The sequence below is a fragment of the Canis aureus genome, chromosome 15 (genome assembly GCF_053574225.1).
Source record: "Canis aureus isolate CA01 chromosome 15, VMU_Caureus_v.1.0, whole genome shotgun sequence".
Taxonomy (NCBI): domain Eukaryota; kingdom Metazoa; phylum Chordata; class Mammalia; order Carnivora; family Canidae; genus Canis; species Canis aureus.
This window is the reverse complement of record NC_135625.1, coordinates 66,695,513-66,715,662: the sequence shown is the minus strand read 5'-3', so window position 1 is coordinate 66,715,662 and position 20,150 is coordinate 66,695,513. Positions and strand designations below refer to the sequence as shown.

General features: G+C 46.5%; 1 long non-coding RNA gene across 1 annotated transcript in view; it reads left to right on the top strand.

The window, feature by feature from the left end:
* The window catches only part of LOC144285064 (uncharacterized), a 78,206-nt gene extending 72,789 nt beyond the window's left edge, over positions 1–5,417 (top strand). Inside the window, exon 5 of the long non-coding RNA XR_013353479.1 lies at positions 4,033–5,417. This is a non-coding gene — a long non-coding RNA (uncharacterized LOC144285064). The remainder of the gene's footprint in view (positions 1–4,032) is intronic.
* Positions 5,418–20,150: the final 14,733 nt, after the last annotated feature.

The window sequence follows — 20,150 nt, the reverse complement described above, 5'->3', positions numbered from 1 at the left end:
CAAGGACACTCCTGCAGCCGGGTGGCCCCGAGCTGAGCAGATCAGCGGCTCCCCTGCAGGAGCATCCAGGCCCTTGCAGGCTGAGAGCTCTGCAGTTACTGTGGGAGCTGACTCCAGGGCTGGAGAGCTGGCCCCGCCACTGAGGTGGTTCCTCCTGGGGCCTCAGGGGTAAACAACCCCCACTGAGCCTCACTGTGTCCTCACAGGACAAACAGGTTAAACAACCTTCACTGAGCGCTGCACCAGGCAGGACGCTGAGCAGCTCCCCCAAGTGCTCACACCTGAGAATCAGCACAGCAGACCCCTGCCCCAGAAGACCAGCTAGACTGACAAGGGGAAAAAAAATTGACCAAGCAGCACTGGAAAGGTCAAGGGAAGTCGAGGGATTTACAGTATACACAACCAGAAGATACTCCCCCTTGTTTTTTGTGTTTTGATTTCTGTTGCTTCTCCCCCCTTTTTTGCTTTTCTTTTTTTTTTCTTTCTTTTCCCCTTTTTTTCTTTTCTTTTTCTTTTCTTATCTTCTCTCTTTTTCTCCTTTTCCCAACAACTTGTTTTTGGCCACTCTGCACTGAGCAAAATGACTAGAAGGAAAAACTCACTTCAAAAGAAAGAATCAGAAAGAGTCCTCTCTCCCACAGGGTGACAAAATCTGGACTACAATTCAGTGTCAGAAAGCCAATTCAGAAGCACTATTAAAAAGCTACTGGTAACTGTAGAAAAAAGCATAAAGGACTCAAGAGACTTCATGACTGCAGAATTTAGATCTAATCAGGCAGAAATTAAAAATCAATTAAATGAGATGCAATCCAAACTGGAGAGGTCCTAACGACGAGGGTTAATGAGGTGGAAGAACGAGTGAGTGACATAGAAGACAAGTTGATGGCAAAGAGGGAAACTGAGGAAAAAAGAGACAAACAATTAAAAGACCATGAGGATAGATTAAGGGAAATAAACGAAAGCCTGAGGAAGAAAAACCTACATTTAATTGGGGTTCCTGAGGGCACCAAAAGGGCCAGAGGGCCAGAATATGTATTTGAATAAGTCATTGCTGAAAACTTTCCTAATCTGGGAAGGGAAACAGGCATTCAGATCCAGGAAATAGAGAGATCCGCCCCCTAAAATCAGAAGGACCCACATGCAATGAATACTTGATAAGATAGTGGAAGAGAAAACACGAAAAAGAGGTGCCATTGGTTTTAGAGAAGTGGGATTATGGTCAACTCATTCTCTATCTTCCCAACGTTCAGGGTGCAGTCCTAACACGATGTTGACTGGGGCTTTCCCTGTTGTATCCACTTTCTCGAAGAGGCTCAATGAGTGCTAGACGCAAAGCAGTCCTGTGATCGTCGCCCATCATCATGCACTGGTAGACTGCATGAAAAGACTTGAAACGGGAAAGGGAGTTTCATTACATAGGAGAGTGTGTGTCGGCTTTGTGCTAAGGCAGCCCAAGGTCCTCTTCTCCTCCCCTTCCAGCGAGGGAGAGGAATGGTACTCCTTGGTCCCTCACCCATCAAGTGGGGGAAGCTCTAAGAGAGCGAATGGTCAGAGAAGCTGGCAGAGAGAGATTTGTGCTGAAGCTGTAGCAAATGTAGGTCTCCTCTCCACCCTGGCCCCAGAATGCAGTCAGACAGGTACACCATGAGCGACTGGGAGACCGACATGTGTCCCTGGAGTTTTGGGGATGAGTAAGATTGGCGCTTCCTTCCCACCTGGGCAGTACTTAAGGCAGGAGGCTGACAAGAGGCCCCTGAAGGCAGGGAGAGGAGCCGGCAGCAGCAAAGCCTGCACTTCCGTTTGGTGTTGCAAGGATGTGTGTAGCATGGGCTGGCTGGATGCTGCATGTACATCCTCCCAATTTGGCTGCTGCTATGAAACTTGACTTTGCTCCTTGGTCTCTGCTTTCATGGATGCTATACTCTAAGGGCAGACAGTAATCAAAGACTCACACGCATAAATATAAATCTAGTTGTCAGAAGTACTAACGTAGAAGGTACATGGTGCTACAAGAGCATTTAATAGGTACATCAGTCTAGTTAGAGAGATCTGGGAAGCTTTCCTTGAGGAAGTGATACATGAGATCCCAAAGTAAGAATTAACCAGAGGAACCCTAGGTGGGGAGGGTTGAGAGCATTTCGAGGGGGAGAGAGCACCTTATACCAGCTTCCTAATGCCAGCAGGTGCAAGGCACATGCAAGCACCAGAAAGAAGGCCAGTTAGGCCGAAAGCCAGGGAGAAGTGTGTGGAGAGGTGCGGAGCCAAACAGGAAACGCATTAAACAATTTAAAGCTTGAGGGATCCCTGGGTGGCGCAGCGGTTTAGCGCCTGCCTTTGGCCCAGGGCGCGATCCTGGAGACCCGGGATCGAATCCCACGTCGGGCTCCCGGTGCATGGAGCCTGCTTCTCCCTCTGCCTGTGTCTCTGCCTCTCTCTCTCTGTGACTATCATAAATAAATAAAAATTTAAAAAAATTAAAAAAAAAAAACAATTTAAAGCTTGGAACGATCTTCTGAGATTCCTATTTTGAATAATCATCCTGGCTACAATGAGGAGAACACATTTTCAAGGGGATACGTGCAGGTGTAGACCTCTTTCATTAATTTTCCCTAGAATTTTGTGGGGGCATTTTGATCTTCAGAGCATTTCTTTTTGAGATTCAGAAAGGTCTCTTATACTTTGGGATATTGCCTCTGATCCACTTACCATTTCCTTCTTTGGAAATTCTTTAATACTTGCAGGTTGGATCTTTGCAACTCACCTTCATTCTGTAATCATACTTCTCTTTCTTTTCCCCTGTATTTGTATTCTACAAATACTTAAATTTTTGTGCAAGGTCTTTTGTTCCATCTACTGTCTCCTGTTCAGGCTATATTTGATGACTGTGTTCACTTCATTTGAATGGACTTAATGCATTCTTATCTCAGCCTCTTCTCTTTGACAGGGAGGGGGAGACCGAGACAGACACAGGATGGAGAGAGAGAACAAGACAGGGAGGGAGACGAGTGAGAGACCAAGAGACAGGAAGGTAGACACAGAGACAGGGAGAGAGAGACAGGGAGGGACAGGCCGAGGTGTAGGGATTGAGGCAAGAAAGACTGGGAGGGACACAGAGACTGGGAGGAGAGAGAGAGAGACGGGGACAGGGAGACAGGGAGGGAGACACAGAGCCAGAGAGAGGCTTCATGCCTCCAGGAGCGATGGGGGCGTCCGCGCCCCTCAGGACTGAGCCTGGGTGCCCGATGCCCCAACTAGACTAGTGGGTGGAGGCCCTCTCGGGTCCCCTCTAGGCTCCGTGGAGGGCGGGCCTGTCTGAGGACACTCCCCTGGGGCCTGGAGGGGAGTGTGACCCTGAGGAAAGTGTGATTCTCTAGGGACCAAGAGAAGTCACACCTGGAGCTAACCATGGGCTGCAAAACAAGCAGGACACATCATTCGGGCTGGTGGGTACCTGTGCATTTCCTTACCTGCAGCGATTGTTTTGTGACGTGCACTTCTACCAAGACTCGGGAAACCGTGCACTTTGATCTAGGGAAGTTGTGATTACATACTTACACTTGAACCCAGAAGAACACCTAGAGACTCACACACCCAGGAGCTAAGGCCTCTGTAATTAATGCTACGAAATACTTCAACAGTCCTACCGTGTCAACACGAGGATTCCCGCGAGGCCCGGAGAATTGGATGCTGTAGCATAAATTAGTAACTAAGGGACCCGGGGTAATAGGAAGCTAGAAGTTAATATATCGAAGAGATATTTACTCTCCAGGTTCCTTCTTGATATTCTCTGTCTTTTTTTTTTTTTCTCTGTCTTTTTTTGAATCGTTGTCAGTTTCTGTTGTCTTAAGTATTCAGTCCACGTCCCACCCCTTACTTGGCAACCACGTGTATGTTTTCTGTATCTGAGTTCAGGTCATTGTGTTTTTGTTGTCTTGTAGTCTGTTTGCCAGGGAGGTTTCTATGTTTTAGATTCCACATATACGTGTACTCATGCGATGCTTGTCTTTTCTCTCTCTGATTCATGTCCCTTAGCGTGCCCCCCATTGGCTATCATGAAACCTGTGGCGATGAAAACGGGCGCGCGTGTGTATCATTGTGAGTGACCAGTTTCGGGCCTGGAGGACCCAACCGCGTGCAACGGGCCGTTATTCCTAGGTAGAAGGCAAATGTCCTCTTTTCTCTCTATGGGAATCTTCATTTTATTAAGTAAATACCGTCTGTCTGAAACCTTAAGGAACCATTTACTTTTTTACCTGACACATTACACCGGGGAACCTATCCTGGACAATGGAAACATTTCATTTGGGGCTTCACATGATCTTTGTTCACTCAGCTTCAAAATGACATGTTTCTTAACTACTGGGAAAATGAGGAGTCGCTCTCATGTCTGCGGCAGAGACAGGAGGCCACACGGAGGACGCCAGGTACACACACGTCCCAGAGGAGGAAAGGCCACAGAGACAGAAAGGCAGGGGCTGCAGGGACAGCAGGGAGGGCATGGGCACGATGGTCAGTAGTTGGCTGTCTCTGGTAGAAATGTGGCCCAGGTACCTTCTGGTCTCGCCTGTGTGACACTGGGAATGGACCTAAAGTACCACAATGTATAATTTAAAAGCATCAGAGGATCCAAAACCAGACAAAGACCCCACCAAAAAGGAGAATTACAGACCAATATCCCTGATGAACATGGATGCAAAAATTCTCAACAAGATACTAGCCAACAGGATCCAACAGTACATTAAGAAAATTATTCACCATGACCAAGTAGGATTTATCCCCGGGACACAAGGCTGGTTCAACACTCCTAAAATAATCAATGTGATTCATCATATCAGCAAGAGAAAAAACAAGAACCATATGATCCTCTCATTAGATGCAGAGAAAGCTTTTGACAAAATACAGCATCCATTCCTGATCAATACTCTTCGGAGTGTAGGGATAGAGGGAACATTCCTCGACATCTTAAAAGCCGTCTACGAAAAGCCCACAGCAAATATCATTCTCAATGGGGAAGCACTGGGAGCCTTTCCCCTAAGATCAGGAACAAGACAGGGATGTCCACTCTCACCACTGCTATTCAACATAGTACTGGAAGTTCGTAGCCTCAGCAATCAGACAACAAAAAGACATTAAAGGCATTCAAATTGGCAAAGAAGTCAAACTCTCCCTCTTCACCGATGACATGATACTGTACCTAGAAAACCCAAAAGACTCCACCCCAAGATTGCTAGAACTCATACAGGAACTTCGGCAGCGTGGCAGGATACCAAATCAATGCCCAGAAATCAGTGGCATTTCTATACACTAACAATGAGACTGAAGAAAGAAATTAAGGAGTCAGTCCCATTGACAATTGCACCCAAAAGCATAAGATACCTAGGAATTAACCTAACCAAAGAGGTAAAGGATCTATACCCTAAAAAAACAAACAAAAAAAAAAGGATCTATACCCTAAAAACTACAGAACACTTCTGAAAGAAATTGAGGAAGATACAAAGAGATGGAAAAATATTCCATGCTCATAGATTGGCAGAATTAATATTGTGAAAATGTCAATGTTACCCAGGGCAATGTACACGTTTAATGCAATCCCTATCAAAATACCATGGACTTTCTTCAGAGAGTTAGAACAAATTATTTTAAGATTTGTGTGGAATCAGAAAAGACCCCAAATAACGGGGGGTGGGGGTGAATGGGTGATGGGCACTGAGGGGAGCACTTGACGGGATGAGCACTGGGTGTTGTTCTGTATGTTGGTAAATTGAACACCAATAAAAAATAAATTAAAAAAAATAAAAGCATCAGAGGAAATTTTTGTACGAAGTTAACATCCTTTATTACAAACAAAACTCATGACGCAATTATAGAGGTTTATGACAACCACAAAAATTAGAAACCGTGCAATGAGGGGGGAGGGGAAGCCTTCCATTGGGCTGCAGCCATCACGAGCTGTTGCTTGGGGGCCGAGGCTGGTGGCTCCACTGAGGCAGGTGGCTGATCCGACCCTTCGACAAACTCGAGAGCGGGCACTGTGGCCTGCTCCACCTTTTGGAGGGGCCGAGGGTGCAGGTGGCTCCTTGGGATCAAGACAGTGAATCAGAGGTGTGACCAACACCTGCAGTGGCTTCGAATCAGCAGGTGCCATCTCGCCTCCTCGCAAGCACTCCACTCCAGCAGCCAAGACCGGCTCGATCACCTCTGGCTCTGATGCTTCAGCAGGCCCTGAGGTAGGAGCTGCGCCGGGCTCTTGAGGTGGTTCAGGATATTGCTGAGGGGCGGAGGCTACTTGCTCCACTGAGACAGGTGGCTGCTCCGGCACTTCCGGGAGCTTGATTGCAGGCTCTGGGGCCTGCTCCTCATCCAGGTCAGCCAAGCGTGCAGGTGGCTCCTCCAGGTCGGGACACTGAGTCAGAGGTTTGACCACCACGTGCATTGGCTTTGACTCAGCAGCTTGCCCCTGTGCCTGACCCCAGGAGCGGGGGCAGGGATGCGCTCCTTCAAAACCTAACTGCAGAGCGATAGACATAGTACAGTGAGCCCCGTGTCTCTTTGGGAAAAAGTCTCCCAACTCACCAGGACCTTGCTCAAGCCTTGGAGAAGGTGGGGAAGGACGTCAGGCCAATGGGGCCTCCTGGGAGCACCAGTTAGTAGAAAGCCGCACCCCCAGCTGCCCTCGTGCAGACACACCACAGCGCAGGAGGCACCTACCTCCCCAAGGAGAGCAAAGGGCTGCGGCTGCAGGGCCTCGGGGTAACTCTGGGGCGGGTAAGAGGCGCCTCAGGAATCCTCTTTCCACCCTGCCTACCATGACATCAGGGTGACCCTGAAGGGATCACCGGGGAACCTGCTGCCCTGCAAGGTCCCCCAGCCTGGATGCGACCTGCCCACACATCCCTGGTTCCCTGAAGAGGAGGGGATGGGGCTGCCCAGGATGGCTGGCACAGGTGGCCTGGCCTGGCCTGCTCTGTATTACCCTACGGCGCCTCCTGAAAAACTCCCTGAGGCGTTGGGTTTGCCGGCTGAGCCACACTCTACAGCCTGTGAAAAAGCCGCGTCCCTGGGGTTGCTGGGAGCCAAAGTCCCGGGACTTGGGCAAGCAGCAAGAGAACATCTTCCAGTAGCAGATGTCTCCAGCCAAGTGAGTCTGAGGTGGGGCTGCACTGGAATGTGGGGGCCCGGGTGCAGGGGTTCCAAGTTCTGTTGGCCTCTGTTGTGAATGAAGTGACCTCACTGCCTGGGACCCCTTCCCTGACCCACTCCTGGAGGAACCTTCAGGAGCAGCGCTCGGGGCTGCCGATGCCCCCCCTCCCTGCAGGCAATGGCCTGTGTGCACACAGTGACAGAACCGCACCCCTCTCCAAGGACTGTGTGCAGCCAGGGCCCCAGCCTGGAAACACACCTGGGTTCAGACACAACTTTCCATTCTTCCCTGGTTTTCACCCCGGAGAAGCCATTGAGCCCGTCGGGGATGGTCTGCCTCTTGCCTGTAGGACAGGGATTATCCTAGCAGGTGCTTCCTCCAGACGTCCCTGTGGCATCATATCTATGACATTGGAGGCGGGTGTCACACATGCAGGAAATACCTCCAACCACATGTTCCTCCTTGGTGTGTACGTGTCTCCAGGCCCACAAGGTCCTGTGTGCACACACGTGGGCACTGATACTCTCATTCTGGAGGCCCAGAAGATGACAGTCCCACCGGGGTAGGGATGGGCAATAGCTTCCCACGATCCTAGGCTCCTGAATCCAAGGCAAACCCTACAGAAGGTGTCAGGGTCTTGGCATAGGAGGTGTGAGGCCGTCCTTATCCTGAAACCCTGCCTGTCGTGTGTTACGGGCCATTCCCTCGTTTCCACTGGGTGAGCTGTGGACGACGGTGCACCCGGTGGGTTGCCCTGACCTGGGCTCTTCCTCATACTGGAACCTGCTGGAATGCCTCCCATCTGGGCTGTCAGTGCCCACCCCCAACCCGTCACATCTCCATGCCTGTAGCCAGTTCCATCCACGCAACCTTTTCCCAGCCCCCTCAGGAAGGGAGGGGCAGCCTTGGCCCCCAACAGAGGACACAGAGCTGGCTTCATGCCCCCTTCAGCCTCCTTCCCAGGCTGTGATCCTGGCAAGGCAGTGGCCCTGCTGGGGTCTTCACCTCCTCCCCTCAGTGGCCCCCTGGAGCCCCAGCTGCTGCATTTGTCAAAGCCCCACAGTTGGTCACAGTGTCACCTGCAGAGCTCAGGACCCAGGGAAGCACCAGGCTTTTTTTTTAGGGAGCAATTGCTCTTTTCATTCCTGATGTTGTTCTGGATTTTGTCCACCTTCCCCCCCCTGGAGCATGAGCTCCAAGAGGGAGGATCTGGCCTGCTTATCAGCTCTGGCACTATCTCTGTGCTCAGGGCTCAGCAGCTGAAGGAGCAGGTGGGAAGACCCTGCCATGGGCCAGCTCAGTAGTTGGAGCCTTATTGATTTCAGGCATTTTTTTCTTTTTTTTTATAAATTTATTTTTTATTGCTGTTCAATTTGCAAACATATAGAATAACGCGCAGTGCTCATCCCGTCAATTGCCCACCTCAGTGCCCGTCACCCAGTCACCCCCACCCCCCGCCCACCTCCCCTTCCACCACCCCTAGCTCGTTTTCCAGAGTGAGGAGTCTCTGATGTTCTGTCTCTGTTTCTGATATTTCCCACTCATTTTCTCTCCTTTCCCCTTTATTTCCCTTTTACTATTTTTTATATTCCCCGAATGAATGAGACCATATAATGTTTGTCCTTCTCAGATTGACTGACTTCACTCAGCATCATGCCCTCCAGTTCCATTTTAAAGTTAATATTGCATTATAATCACTTTCCCCACGTGGTTACCTTGTTTTCCGAGGGAACATGGCTTTCACTTGAAGGCTCTGCCTTAACTTAGAAAATTAGAGATGGAAATGAGGTCCCAGGCGCACACTCTGGCTGCTGCCTGAGAATGCCCGCCATATACCTTACATTCATTCTGTGCATGGCAAAGACACTGTACTTAGATTCTATCACTACCTTTCACAAGATACTGGTCTCAGCAGCTCCAACTTTAGTGCATTTTCCAATAACCTTGAGTACTGACTGCTTTTGATGTGATTCAAAATGGGGAAATATTCATGCATATAGGTTCAGCCAACCATTGAAAATAAGCCCAAGCTGATGTTTCTACAGGAGGTTGTCTCTGACAAGACATTTTCAAGTTTGCAGAAATAGGTAACTGGCACAGTCATCTCATTGTTAGGCCAGTCATCTTAGGCACCATTTCTCATTGTTCTATGGTGAAGAAATTATTTTCTTTAAAGATTGTATTTATTTATTCCTGCAGGAGGTGGGGGTGCAGGGAGCAGAGGAAGAGGGACAAGCAGGATCAGGACCCCAAGATCATGACCTGAGTTGAAACTAGAACCAGACACTCAACTACTCACACTGTCTGAGCCACCCAGGTGCCCCTAAGGTGAAGGAATTCTTAAGATGTTTTTAGATTCAGGGTAAGATTTTTCCATTAGTATTCAAATTTCATTGTCACCAAATGCTAGAAGGTTCCAGGCACTTGGTAGCTGTTACTAAAAAGACATTGGTATTTGTGGAAATTAAACAGTAAAACTTAAATCAAAGACATAATAAGTTTATAATAGAAACAAAAAATATTTACTGTATTTGTTGTGAAAGGGAAGGAGTAGAGGCTCTGGAGTCAGACTCCATGATCCTGAGGTTACAGCTATTTATTTACTCATTCAATATTTATTAAGTACCTACTATTGCCAAGTAGTTATCAGTGTGCAGACTTCCATATGTTTTATAATATTTTATGCTAAAGTGCATTCTTAAATTTTCAAATTCCTTTTTTTAAAGATTTTTATTTAGGGCAGTCCCCCTGGTGGCTCAGTGGTTTAGTGCAGTCTTCGGCCCAGGGCATGACCCTGTAGACCCAGGATCCAGTCCCGCATTGGGCTCCTTGCTTGGAGCCTGCTTCTCCCTCTGCCTGTGTCTCTGCCTATCTCTGTCTCTCATAAATAAATCAATAAAATCTTAAAAACAATAAAAATAAAATAAATTAATAATGTTTTACAAAGCATAGCAAAATTGGACCACATACATGCTTCAGAAAACTTTATATATCTGGCAGCCCTGGGTGGCTCGCCAGTTTAGCGCCGCCTTCTGCCTGGGATGTGGTCCTGGAGACCCGGGATGGAGTCCCACATTGGGCTCCCTGCATGGAGCCTGCTTCTCCCTCGGCCTGTGTCTCTGCCTCTCTCTCTGTCATAAATAAATAAAATCTTTTTTTTTTTTAAGAAGGCTTTGTATAACTTCAAAGAAAGAAAAGGTTTTCTGTTTTGTGCAGTTTTTTATTTTTTTAATGATTTCTTGCCCACTATACTGAAACACCAGCAAGACAAAGGGAATATTTTAGGCTGCTATCTTTTGATCTGGGGAGCTGCAGGTTTTGTGCGCCGGGTCTCTGGGTAGAATTCTTGCACACGTAATTCTAGAGATGGATCTGTGCGTATCCTCATACAAGTAACCTGGGTGGTTGCTTAGTCTTTGGACAGAATTCTTCCCTTGCTTTTGAACTCTGACTTTGATAATCCGTGTGCTCTGTACTGTGGCTACTTGATCTTCTCCAAAGCACCTTTTGGAGGAGAAGGTGCTTCTACATTCTAGGGCCTCAGAAGTTACAGGCTTTTCTATACAGCAACAAGGATTCAACTCCCTGACCTCAGGAAGGTTGTTAACTTCGTCCTCAGATTATTACTGGTATTGATCTCGAATACAAACTTGATATACTGAGGTACAGGGCAGTGAGAACAGGGATCCCAGGAAGTCCAGGATCAGGGGCACCTGGGGGGCTCAGTGGTTGAGTGTCTGCCTTCGGCTCAGGTTGTGATCCCGGGGTCCTGGGATCGAGTCTTGCATTAGGCTCCTGACAGGGAGCCTGCCTCTCCCTCTGCCTGTGTCTCTGCCTCTCTCTCTGTGTTTCTCATGAATAAAAAAATTTATTTTATTTTATTTTTAAAATTTTATTTATTTATTCATGAGAGACACGATGCGGGGGGTGGAGGGGGAGAGGCAGAGACACAGGCAGAGGGAGAAGCAGGCTCCATGTAGGGAGCCTGACATGGGACTCGATCCCGGGTCTCCAGGACCACACCCAGGACTGAAGGTGGCGCTAAGCCACTGAGCCACCCGGGCTGCCCAATAAATAAATTTAAAAAAAAGAACTCTCATTAAATTGGTGAATAACCCAATGTCTTTCACTCTTAAACTAGGGGAGATAACTGTGTATACTGACAGGTAGTTCTTTCTCAAGGTATAATTAGAAACCCAGTGATCTTTTCAAAAGTCTTGGTTTATTTGCTCCTGTGAAATAAAGCCAGAAGTGAAACCAACATAATGCCATGCAGAATCTTTTTTGATGTGACATATTTAAATTCAACACTTTAGGGCAGCCCCGGTGGCTCAGTGGTTTAGCGCCACCTTCAGCCCAGGGCCTGATCCTGGAGACCCGGGATTGGAGCTTGTGTCTCTGCCTCTGTGTGTGTGTGTGTGTCCCTCATTAATAAATAAATAAAATATTTAACAACAACAACAAAACTTCAACACTTTACTGAATGTTTTAACTTCTCAGAAATCAGTTATAGATACCCCAAACATTAAAAACAAACAAACAAACAAAAAGCAAATCAAAAAGTACAACCCACATCATGCTTCTAAATGGAAATTACAATTTTGACCATGATACATATCATCATATCATATATCACATATATAAAAAGCACCAAATCCCTTTGAAAGGGAACTATGCCTGCGGCTTATTCTAGAGATGACGTCTTGGTCACATCTTAGGGCTTTCTTTTTGTTGTTGTTGTTTGTTTATTTTATTTATTTATTCATGAGAGACACAAAGAGAGGCAGAGACAGGCAGAGAGAGACACAGGCCTGCGGGGAGCCCAATGCACTTGATCCCAGGACCCCAGGATCACGCCCTGAGACAAAGGCAGATGTTCAACCACTGAGTCACCCAGGGTTTCCTAGCCTACATGTTTATCAACTTCCAGTCTACTTGGGCCCTAGCCAGCCACTTTCGCAGGCTGGAGGAGATTCAGCTAAGATGTGTGTTTCTCTGGGACAGCTTCCTGAGCCCCTCCAGTGTGGATCAAGTGTTCGTTCTGTGTGCTGCCCTCACATGGGTGCTGTCCCTCTGGCCTGGCACTTGTTCCACTTTACCATATCTGCCCATGTGTTGCTCTTTCTGCCCACTAGAGTCCTCCACGGCAGGGATGGTACCCGGCCGTATCAGTGCTTGTCAAATGCACAGGATTGGTTTCCTTCTTGGTGCTGTCCTTTAACTGGGTGTGCATTCCAAACCTCCACTTGTGACTGTCACACTTTGCTTTGGATGTTTAGGGTCCCTGTGAACTACTCCTAATTTAAAAAAAAAGAAATCTATTTATTTACATGAGACAGAGAGTGTGATCTGGGGGAGGGGCAGAGGGAGAGAGAATCTCAAGCAAACTCCCTGCTGAGCATGAAGACCAAGGAGAAGGACACAGGGCTAATCTCACGACCCTGAGATCATGACCTGAGTTGAAATCAAGAGTCAGATGCTCAACCAACTAAGCCACCCCTAACTACTCCTAATCTTGTAGCATTAGAGTCATCTTTATTCAAATGACTCCCAAAGATTCACTTTAGGGGTTAATCTCAGTCATATACCAAATTGTATATTACATTATCTCCTTTTTATCTTTTCTACTTCTACATTGCTTTATTTTGTCAACAAAACCATTTGCATTAATTGGAAAGGTGGTCACCACCTTTTCCTTTCCTTCCTCTTTCTTGTCCCTTCCTTTCCTGAAGCATTCAGTTCCAAAATCATTACATGGATCCCAGGAAGGTAAGCAGCCACACCAGCAAGGGGATGGGAGGGAAGTAGGGCAGCCAGAGCAGTGTTTCACAATATCAATTTGTGGTTGACCTCCACACTGTGGAGCCCTGTGTAGACCCAAAAGAGCCTTGTGATTCTCTCAGAATGTGCATCTGAAATTTTGGTGAGCTCTCTGTGCAGGGGAGTTGTTGTTACATATTTTTTAAATTTATTATTTTTTACTAGTTTCAGAGGTAGAGTTCAGTGATTCATCAGTTGCATATACCAACCAGTGTGCATCACATCACATGCCCTTCTTAGTGCCCATCACCCAGTAACCCCACCCCCCGCCACCTGCCCTCCAGCGACCCTCAGCTTGTTTCCTATACTTCAGCCTCTCTTATGGTTTGCCTTCCTCTCAATCTTCGTGTTAGTTTAGTTTTCCTTCCCTTCCTCTATATTCATCTGTTATGTTACAGTCTTAGCAACTCAGTGATGAGGCTAGACTGGCTGGCCATTAGTTCTTTCTTTTTTTTTTTTCCCCATTAGTTATTTCTTGTGCTGCATCCAGGCTTTGCTGGAAACCGGGGGTGGAGGGTGGGGAGCGGGTTCCCCCAATACCACATGCCCCAGGTCTCCAGAGCCCTGTCTGCTCCCTTCTGTCCCCACCCCGACTCCTATTTACTTGTGGCTCCCCCAGCAAAAGAAATTAGGCTGCCTCTCAGCACGGAGCAGATGGGTCCTGGGGGAGAGCCCCTTCCTGGCCATACAACCTGCTGCCTCTTCCCTCACACCTCCTCCTGTCCTCCCTGTCCTCCTTCCCTCCATCTCATGCCAGGACTCCCAGATGCTATTCCATGGAGATTTCTGGATCCAGACTCCTGACCACAGACCTCCTGACACTCTGCTTCACACTTGCTCATTCTGGGTCTCTGGTGCAGAAGGATGGCCATTGGTCATCCCATGCCACTGTTCTGCCCCTTTGGGCTAGTCCACTCCATGTTTGACCACTCATAGCTTGCTCATGGCCTTTACCCACCAGGGTCCTGAGTTCTTGGAGACACCTGCTTAGAGGCAGCCTGGTCCCCAGGTTCCCTGCTTGTGGTATTTTAAAAGGAATTGAATTAAATGTGTAGATTGCCTCGGGTAGCCTAGACATTATCACAATATTTGTTCTTCCAATCCATGAGATTCGAATGTGTTTCCATTTCTTTGTATCTTACTCAATTTCTTTCCTAAGTGTTCTGTTGTTTTCACAGTAGAGATCTTTTACCTTTTTGGTTGGGTGTATTCCTAGGTTTTGGTGCAATTGTAAATGGGAAGGATTCTTGATTTCACTTCCTTGTGCTTCATTGTTAGAGTATTGAAATGCAACACACTTCTGTGTATTGATTTTCTATCCTGGGACATCAAGGAGTTCTTGTATCGGCCTAGAGATTTTTGGGTGGAGTCTTTTGGGTTTTCCACCTAGAATATCATATCATCTTCAAAGAGTGAGAGTTTGACTTCCTCCTTGCTGTTTTGGATTCCTTCTATTTCTTTTAGTTGTCTGATTGCTGAGGATTGCTGAGGCTACAACTTCTAGTCCTATGTTCAATAGTAATTGTGAGAGTGGGCATCCCTGTCTTTTTCCTGACCATTCGGGAAAGAAGACAATATTGTCTGCGGGACTTTTGTATGTGGCCTTTCCGATGTTGAGGCATATTCCATCTCTCCCTACTCTGTTGAGGGTTTTTAACCAAATAAGGCTGCTGTATTTATTTTGTCAAATGCTTTTCATGCATCTCTTGAGAGGATCACATGCTTCCTATCCTTTCTTTTAATGAGATATGTTACATAGTTTGATTTGCAAATATTGAACTACCCCTGCAAAAAACAGGGCCAATTTAATCGTTGAATTATTACCTGGGAAACGGCGCTTCCCTAACACAAGGATAAAGGAGAACTCTAAAGAATACAGAACTGTAGTTGGAGTCCTGGCTCCACCAGGCAAATCTGTCTGATGCAATTTCAGTTGGGAAGTAAGCTATGTAAGTCAGGGAGCTCGTCACTGTTCTGGCAAAGTGGGCACACATACCTAGTTTTGGAAACATCCACGTGGACAGACAGGTCCCTGACACAGCAGGTTTAAAGCTGGAGTGGCTGTGGCAGGGAAGTCTGGGTATGTGGTGCCCTCGCAGGCTGTGAGGGAAAGGCCAGGGGAATCCCTAAGGAGCAACACCAGGCACACGGGGCTAGCTGCTGCACACCGTGCACTTGGCTGGTGATGCTGACACTCTGGGCAGAGCAGCCTGTCCCAGCACTTATTGGTCTCCATCATCATGTCTTCAGTGCTTACATTTTCTACACTCTATTCTTTTTTTTTTTTAATCGCATTTATCTTAGTTTTTCAGACCGCCATCATTTGGCTTTATGATTTTCCACAGCCTGCATCTTCTTTCTTTTTAAGGAAGTTCTGCTTTTATTTTTGTAATGTTGTTGCTTCTGCTCTCTTCTGTTTTATTTGCTGTTCTTCTATGGCTTCTTTTTTAAATTTTTTTTTAATTTTTTAAATTTATTTATGATAGTCACACACACAGAGAGAGAGAGAGAGAGAGAGAGAGGCAGAGACACAGGCAGAGGGAGAAGCAGGCTTCATGCACCCGGAGCCCAACGTGGGATTCGATCCCGGGGCTCCAGGATCACGGCCTGGGCCAAAGGCAGGCGCCAAACCACTGCGCCACCCAGGGATCCCCTTCTATGGCTTCTTAAAGGAGAAGTTTCTTTACCTGATTATCAGCATTTCTTCTTCTCTAATATAGACACGTGGAAGTCTGTTTGTCCCTCTAATCTACATCCCACGCAAAATTGTGTTTTCATTACATTTAGTCTGGAATAGTTTCCGAGTTTTACAGTGATGTGTTCTTTGACCCATGGGTCAGGTACTAGTGTGTTGCTTCCTTCCTCAGCAGCAAGAGATTTCCCAGTTGTCTCCATGTTGTGGATTTCCCACTGAAATCCAGTTTTCAGGGTCATAGTCAGTGGGAGGTCAGTCTTTTACTATCTGTTGAGACTTGGTTCATCATCAGCATACACTCCGTTTTGTCGATCATCCCGTCTGAAATACCCAAAAATGTATATTCTGAGTTACTGTGTGTAATATTGGATCTAGAGGGTCCAGGTGGTCAGTCTCCCCTTGGCAAATGGGTTTTCCTGAGGGTTCTGGCCGTTAGCTTGAGAGCCGTGTGTGAAGCTTCCAGGGATGGTGTGAGACTTGCCCGTTTCTTCCTTTCCTTTGCGGGCATAGTGCTACGTGCCTATAAGCCTAGGCCGGTACGTTGTCCTGCCACCTGGCCCTCTCAGTTAGGAGCTGTCCCACTTGCCTCGGGCAGGACGTCTCCACTTCAAGTCAGCTTTGGCTTCTACGAGTGAAGCTCACTGCTCTCCAAGGTGTGCGTCTGTGAGGTGTCCACTTTCCCGTCCTTTTATTTCAGACTTTGTGTCTGGAGTTGGCACGTGCTCCCTGTCCACAGCAGAGACTTTGGGCTAGTCCGTCAGCATTCGCCGGAAGGTGCTGCTGCTTACTCTACTTCCATTCCACGGAAGCCCTGATGCACCATCATCCTTACATTCGAGGCTTGCTGCTTTGTGTCACCAATCTGCTCCTGCTTCTTCCTCTCTCTTTCTGCATTTTGGTTTGATGAATTATTTTTCATTATTCTATTTTAATTATTCCATTTTCTTCATTCAATTTCAGCTTTATTTCTTTTTTTATTTAATTATCTTCAATGGGGATCCCTGGGTGGCGCAGCGGTTTGGCGCCTGCCTTTGGCCCAGGGCGTGATCCTGGAGTCCCGGGATCAAATCCCACGTTGGGCTCCCGGTGCATGGAGCCTGCTTCTCCCTCTGCCTGTGTCTCTGCCTCTCTCTCTCTCTCTCTCTCTCTCTCTGTGACTATCATAAATAAATAAATTAATTAATTTAAAAAATAATTATCTTCAATGATGTTGTCTCCTTGGCTAACTTTCTATTCTGCATCTGTGTATACGTTTATATCCATTTCTCTGTCAGTGTGCGTGGATACACAGCATTATTTCCTTTTTTTTTTTTTGCATTCTTTTTTTTAATTTATTTTTTATTGGTATTCAATTTGCCAACATATGGAATAACACCCAGTGCTCATCCTGTCAAGTGCCCCCCTCAGTGCCTGCCACCCAGTCACCCCCACCCCCCACCCACCTCCCCTTCTACCATCCCTAGTCCGTTTCCCAGAGTTAGGAGTCTTCCATGTTCTGTCTCCCTTTCTGATATTTCCCACTTATTTTTTCTCCTTTCCTCTTTATTCCATTTCACTATTTTTTATATTCACCAAATGGATGAGACCATATAAGGTTTGTTCTTCTCCGATTGACTTATTTATTTCACTCACACAGCATTATTTCAGTTCAGTTGGTGGTCAAGCTGGAGAGTCAGTGCCTCCTGTCTACTTACAGTTCTGTGGCTGACAGCAGGTTTCCTACTTCTAAACGCTCAGTCCTAAGATTCACTAGATTGATTCATCACGCTGCCTTTTATTTTTATTTTTAAATGGAGTTTGATTTGCCAACACAGTGTATAACACTTAGTGCTCATCCCGTCAAGTACCATCAGTACCATCACACTGCCTTTTTATGATTACTCTCATATCTTTCAAGTCTACATGCCTGCAACCACACTAATACTTATTTTTGAAAGTCAATGTTCATTCCCCTTCTTTATGTCCATGTATATTCATAAATGGTCATGTTCATTTCTATATCCATATTCAAATAGGCAGCATTATTCCCATATATATGTGTATACACACACACACACACACACAAATCTTGCTCTCATTTCACTCAGACGGTCTGTACTTCAACTAGAAAATTTTCCTTCACCTTGAGGAGATGCCTTTTGTTTGTTTTGTGGAGCAGATCTGGCGATGCGTTTTCCGTTTTGTGGGATATGATTCGGAGTTCTGGAATTGTGCCTCTGCCCAGCGGGAAGCCTGCTTCTCCCTCTCCCTCTGCCTGTCTCCACTGATCATGCTCTCTCTCTTTCTCTCTTAAATAAAGAAATAAAATCCTAAATATCAATACTACCACTAATAAATAACACAAAGAATTAGTATAAAGGTGGACATGCAGGCCTGCTAGACCTGGCTGGAGACCCCCTCCCTCGTGCCTCTGTTTGTCGTCTTCCCCTTGTGCTGCTGGCTGCAGAGGTGCATGACCTCCCAGGGAGGGAGGAGGCCCATGGAGGAGCCTCCCTGGTTCCTGAACAACTAGTGAAGGAGTTCAGTCTCCAATCTGAACAGCCACTCAGCACTGTCAGGTGGGGAAATCTGTGCCGATGTGGTACTGAAATTTGAGGAGTCACTTGGTAATTTAGCATAATGGGATAAACCTACAAAATGTGGATCACCAAATTAACTGAAATAGTTATCAGTCTACTAGTTTTAAAATGACCAATGCACGCCTGGCTGGCTCAGTCTGAAGGGTGTGTGGTTATTGATCTCGGGGTCGTGAGTTTGAGTCCCAATCGGGCACAGAGTTTACTTTAAAAAAAAAAAAAAAAAGCACAAGTATTTAAAAATGCCCCAAATCAATTATTCTATATGTTGGCAAATTGAACACCAATAAAAAATAAATTTATATAAATAAAAAAAATATGCAAAAAAATTAAATTAAATTAAATTAAATTAAATTAAAAAAATAAAATGAAGCCTGGGGGGGGGAAATGTAGCCTAGAAAATTATATGCAGGTGTATCTCTGACTACAACAGCATTTGGCTGAAGAAGCAGATATTTCTGAAAATGAATGCTTTCATTTCTGAAAGCTTCAGCTTCCTTCCCCCCTCATTTTTTAAAATATATTTATTTATTTATTCATGAGAGACAGAGAGAGGCAGAGACACAGGCAGAGGGAGAAAAAGGCTCCATGCAGGGAGCCCAAAGTGGGACTCGATCCCGGGTCTCCAGGATTAGGCCTGGGCTGAAGCTGGCGCTAAACCGCTGAGCCACCCGGGCTGCCCCCACCCTCAGTTTTTAAAAAGATTTTATTTATTTATTTGATGGGGGGGCGGTGCGGTGGAGCAACAGAAGAGGAAGAAAATCCCAGGCAGACTCGGTACTGAGTACAGGGCCAGACTCAGGACTCTATCTCCTGACCCTGAGATCATGACCTGAATTGAAACCGAGAGCCAGACTCCCAACTGACTGAGCCACCCAGGTGCCCCCAGTGTCTCCCCTTCTATCATAACCATGGAGTGGTAGTCAGAACCATTCCTGAGTTCTCCAAGCACATGTAAAAAATTGTGTCATCCCACATGGTCTGATTCTCTGATCAGATTGATCATAAGCCTCATCATGCAGGGCATGCAGATATGAAGCCACCTGTTCTCTGTGTGCCGTTTTCTGACCATATACACTTGGCATGTGATTAGGTAACCTAAGTACCAGGATGTGTTATGATGTTGCCACAGATCGCCCGGACAATATCTACATGGGGAGGGTTGTTTCCTGATAGGCCATTTCTCTAGGCATGCTGGGAAGAGGGAAGCACATGCTCAAACTGACCTGTAAATATAGTCCTATTGTTAATTGGCAGCCAGAGGGACAAGCCAGGGGCAAGTTCGATGACTTAACAGTCAGCTCCTCTATACTCACAACCAATTATAGGGATCTTGGAGATAGTTATGAAAATATCATCTCCTGGGGTGCCTGGGTGGCTTAGTGGTTGAGCATCTGCCTTCAGCTCAGGTTGTGATCCTGGGTCCTGGGATCGAGTTACACATCAGGCTTCCCTCCGGGAGCCTGCTTCTCCCCTCTGCCTGTGTCTCTGCCTCTCTCTGTGTGTGTCTCATGAATAAATAAATCTTAAAATATATATATATATCATCTCTCCCTATTCTGACCTTTGACACAGTGGTCTCCCAGCCTATTGGTACTCATAACTAAGTCAGTGAGATTTAGGGATAAAGATGGAGCAGGCATATTTCCAACTTGATAATGTTTTGTTGTTGAATGAACTTCTATTGCTCTACTGTAAATGCTTTTAAAAAGACCATTTAATGTTTTTTTTTTTTTTTAAGATTTATTTATTCATTCATGATAGACATAGAGAGAGAGAGGCACAGAGACACAGGCAGAGGGAGAAGCAGGCTCCCTGCAGGGAGCCTGATGTGGGACTCCATCGCCCTGAGCCAAAGGCTTGGCTCAACCGCTAAGCCACCCAGGCATCCTAGGAACTCTCTTTCCTTTCAGTTTTA